This window comes from Bos indicus x Bos taurus, unplaced genomic scaffold (assembly GCF_003369695.1).
Source record: "Bos indicus x Bos taurus breed Angus x Brahman F1 hybrid unplaced genomic scaffold, Bos_hybrid_MaternalHap_v2.0 tig00003290_arrow_arrow_obj, whole genome shotgun sequence".
NCBI lineage: Eukaryota > Metazoa > Chordata > Mammalia > Artiodactyla > Bovidae > Bos > Bos indicus x Bos taurus.
The window spans coordinates 64313-69132 of record NW_020867638.1 but is presented as its reverse complement, the minus strand read 5'-3'; the positions used below and the strand labels follow the sequence as shown (position 1 = coordinate 69132).

Genomic DNA, 4820 nt, shown 5'->3' with positions numbered 1-4820 from the left:
ACTTCAATAAAATTAGAGATACCAAGGGAACATTTTATGCAAAGATGGGCTCAATAAAGGACAGAAATTGTAAGGACCTAACAGAAGCAGAAGATATTAAGAAGAGGTGGCAAGAATACATAGAACTGTACAAAAAAGATCTTCATGACCAAGATGATCACGATGGTGTGATCACTCACCTAGAGCCAGACATCCTGGAATGTGAAGTCAAGTGGGATTTAGGAAGCATCACTATGAACAAAGCCAGTGGAGGTGATGAAATTCCAGTTGAGCTATTTCAAATCCTGAAAGATGATGCTGTGAAAGTGCTGCACTCAATATGTCAGCAAATTTGGAAACTCAGCAGTGCTCACAGGACTGGAAAAGGTCAGTTCTCATTCCAGTAACAAAGGGTAATGCCAAAGAATGTTCAAAGTACCACACAATTGCACTCATCTCACATGCTAGCAAAGTAATGCTCAAAATTCTCCAAGCCAGGCTTCAACAGTGCATCAACCATAAAACTCCAGCTGTTCATGCTGGTTTTAAGAAAAGGCAGAGGAACAAGAGATCAAATTGCAATACCCATTGGAGCCTAGAAAAGTAAGAGAATTCCAGAAAAACATCTGCTTTATTGATTATGCTAAAGCATTTGACCTTGTAGATCACAATAGACTGTGGGAAATTCTTAAAGGATGGGAATACCAGACCACCTGACCTGCCTCTTGAGAAATCTGTATGCAGGTCAGGAGGCAAAAGTTAGAACCGGACATGGAACAACTGACTGGTTCCAAATCGGGAAAGGAGTACATCAAGGCTGTGTGTTGTCATCCTGCTTATTAAACTATATGCAGAGTACATCATGAGCAACACTGGGCTGGATGAAGCACAAGCTGGAATCAGTTTGCCAGGAGAAATATCAATACCCTCAGATATGCAGATGACACCACCCTTATGTCAGAAAGTGAAGAAGAACTAAAGAGGTTCTTGATGAAAGTGAACAGGAGAGTGAAAAAGTTGGCTTAAAACCCCATTCCATGGGGTGGGTTCAGTAGTAGAAATATCATCAACTGTTGCATTCCTTGTTGCCAAAATCAGAAACAACTCCCCACTAAACACTAATAATAATATCCTCACAGTCCCGACTAAGCTGCAGCCTCACTAGCAAGATTCCCAGGAACTTTGCCATTATTCCTGTCTCCCTTTGATTTTCAGTGCAGCAGTGAGATCTAAGTAAGCTCCCTACTCTAATGATACTCCATACATACTTCTGATCACTATGATGGAAGTCCTATAAGTCCAAATAACAACAGGGCTCACTAGCAAGATTCCCAGAACTTTGCCATTATTCCTGTCTCCCTTTGGTCCCCAAATGACTCAACACTGAAAATTGATAATGACCCAGAATCCCTATGTTTCTGCTTACTATATTGCAAAATAGTCTATGATACCAATCAGAATTAAAAAACTTTTCGACTCCTCCACCATCATCCCCATTCTATTTGCCATGGCACCACAACAAGGGAGTGGGACAAAAGAAAAGAGAAAGAGCGGTAACAGAGAGTAAAAGATCCAAACACAGAGAAGACTTGGAAAGAATCTTGTGGGGGCTCAAAATGCCAAAGAAATGTTCAAAATTTGTGACAATAATTGCCTGACACTTAGACTGAATTTTTCAAAAGCTGAGAAGCTTGTTGTCTAAACTGACTGCATGCAATGTGCATGTAAGGGTGTGTAGTGTGTGTGTGCACAGTGTCTGTGTGCATGCGTGTGCATGAACTGAGGGGCATCAGTGAGCTAAGTGACAACAGTATACATACCATAGATTGTCTCCTTTTGTATAATTGAGCAGCTCAGAGACAATAATGGGACAAAGGCATCATGCCCTTTTGTGTTTTTTGAATTTTAGATCATAGAAATGGAATACCTATTTAAAAATAAATAAGACCAATTTTTTTTAAAATAGCAAGTAATACATGGATTTTCTAATACCTTCTGAAATAATACAGTAAATAAACACTTTAGAGGTACTTGCCTTGGGGGTCCCCTGACTGTGACTCCCACCCACACAGGGATACTGCACAGGTGCAGCCCCATCTGTCTCAGTGTGCGTCTCCCACGATGCAGTAGTACACAGCGGTGTCTCTCAGGGAAGCCCGGGGCAGGCTCAGGGTGCTGGAACTTCCTGTCAGGAGGAATTAACAGAGATGCCACTTCATTTTCCACGTTTGTCTTATATCCTTGAATGATAAATTGTGGTCCCTGGTTGGGGAACTGTCGATACCAGAAGATATTGTCACTTGTAGCTATTGTGGTGTGGTTACAGGATATGTTCACTTCTTGTCCTTCGTATGAGTCAATGAAGATGGGCTGGGAGGTCTTAGCAAGACTCAAAGTACCTGTGAAAGTAAAAAATCACAACACTAGCTCCTATTTTGAAATCAAATTGAAGGTCCAACTCAGCACCCTCCAGGTTCTTTCTCAAGTAAACCCCTATTTCCCCACCATATACAGACACACACAATTTACTTCTCACTTGTGTTTCAGGACACATTTTTAAAAATAATTATTCTGAGGAATCCCAGGGACACATGAACAGACAATTTACTTCTTACTCATGTTTTGGGACACATTGTTTTATACATATTTTATTCTGAAGAATCCCAGGAACACATGAACAGAAGTGGCAAGGTCTAATTTCTTCCTCCTATGGATAAACCAGAGCTCAGTAACCCGAATGTCTTTATTTCTCTCACTTCTCACATAAATGCCAAGGAACGGCCTGGAGAAAAATAGGGCCCAAAAGCCATCCCTCAGCATCTTGATAAAGAGCAATGGTAGCAGGCAGGGTTGTAGATCCTTGTCTGGACCAGATCCCAATTTCTCTTAATGCCATAATAACTCACCCAAGGTCAGGAGCACGGTCACTCTTGTCATCTGCCTCATATTCTAATGTAAACTAGGACTCAGGGTCTAAGTTCTGTTGCTGAGTCTGAGCCTGGACCAGGGCCATGAACCAGGGAAGAGATATAGCAGCAACTTCCAGAGCTCACACTAGCAGCTCTCACACGGGGCTGTCCCCAGAAGCAAGCCAATAGTAGGGCAACAGCTCCTCAGAATGGGCTTCCCCTCAAGGTTCAACTGAGCACTCAGGAAGAACAGTGGTAAAACTTCTAGCGCAACAGCACAGCAGCCTGGATTTCCTTTTAGATCTTTGCTATGTTCCTAACCCTCTAAAGATTTGGGCTGAATGAAACAAATATTTCAAAGGATAGATTCCATTAGGCTCCTTATTCCTCATCGATTTTCCACAGTTTCAGAAGGTGCTCATCCACTGTAGTCAGTCTCATATTCATGGAGCTCTGAGAATAATCCATCTGAGGTGGTTGTTCATGCCCAGAAATACCCCCATTGGTTCCAATGTAAGAAGAAATGAAATCTTAATCTTATTCCACAAAAAGAGCAAATGAGGCCATCTGAACTGGACCTTTCATCTCCTGACACCATGGTGTCCTTTTGTAAATCACATTAAGTCCACACCTTACATCTGCTACTCAAATTCCTTTAAACAGATATTAATGGAGGAAGTGGAACCCCTCACTAGTCCCCCTACTGACCAGCTAGGAAAAGATATTTGATGTAGAATCAGTTACCAAAACAGGAAGTGGAGGAGAAGAAGAAAAGGCACAAGTTCAGAGTCAAGACAGACCTAAATCCAAATCCCAGCTCTTCCACCTTGTGACCTAGGGCAACTCTCTCCTTGGAGCCTCAGTTTTCTTCATCTATAAAATTGAGACAATAACACCTACTTCAGAGTCAGCCTGTTGTAAACAGTCAGCTGCTGCTGCTGCTGCTAAGTCACTTCAGTCCTGTCTGACTGCGTGTGACCTCATAGATGGCAGCCCATTAGGCTCCCCCATCCCTGGGATTCTCCAGGCAAGAACACTGGAGTGGGTTGCCATTTCCTTCTCCAATGCATGAAAGTGAAAAGTGAAAGTGAAGTTGCTCAGTCGTGTCTAACTGTTTGCGACCCCATGGACTGAAGCCTCCCAGGCTCCTCCATCCATGGGATTTTCCATGTAAGAGTAATGGAGTGGGGTGCTATTGCCTTCTCCGAACAGTCAGCAGTAAACTGTAATTGCTTCTCATTCCTTTCCTTCTTTTCTAACCCACATTAAAGAACCGTGACCAGTAGAAAGCAGTTGTGTAGGAATTATAGTATATGTGACTATTTTAATGTATATATGGATCATTCACTCTTCCTTCAAGAAATACCCAGTAGAGAATCCCCTGGCAGTCCAGTGGTTAGGACTTCAAGTTTCCATTGCAGGGTGTATGTGGGGAACTAAGATTCCACAGCCAAAAAAAATATATATATATAAACTCAGTAACAGTAAAATAAATAAATAAATAACTCTGAAAAAGAGCTAAATCCAAAAGAGATCTTAATTTTAGTTTGAATCGGCCAATTGCAATAATCCAAACATGTTAGATACTCACATTAATGTGGAAAAAATAGTGGTACATTGAGTTCTTTGCTCATATAACATGGGAAAGGAAAATCACTAGAAATATTTGGGGAACATTTCCAGGTCTAAAATTGTTGTAAGTATTCTAAGTAAGCAACTTTTTCATTTTCCCATGGAAAAGATCAATGAGTACCAATGACTTCTAGTAACATTTTGACACAGTATATATGAAATAACAAGTATGGAAAGACCAGCTTCCTTCAGTACCAGGTGGAGAAGAAAGAAGGATTTATGAAGGAGTCAAGGCAATGGCACCCCACTCCAGTACTCTCGCCTGGAAAATCCCATGGACGGAGGAGCCTGGTAGGCTGC

General features: G+C 41.7%; 1 pseudogene; it reads right to left on the bottom strand.

The window, feature by feature from the left end:
- Positions 1-2081: 2081 nt before the first annotated feature.
- Positions 2082-2916, bottom strand: LOC113888951 (annotated as a pseudogene).
- Positions 2917-4820: the final 1904 nt, after the last annotated feature.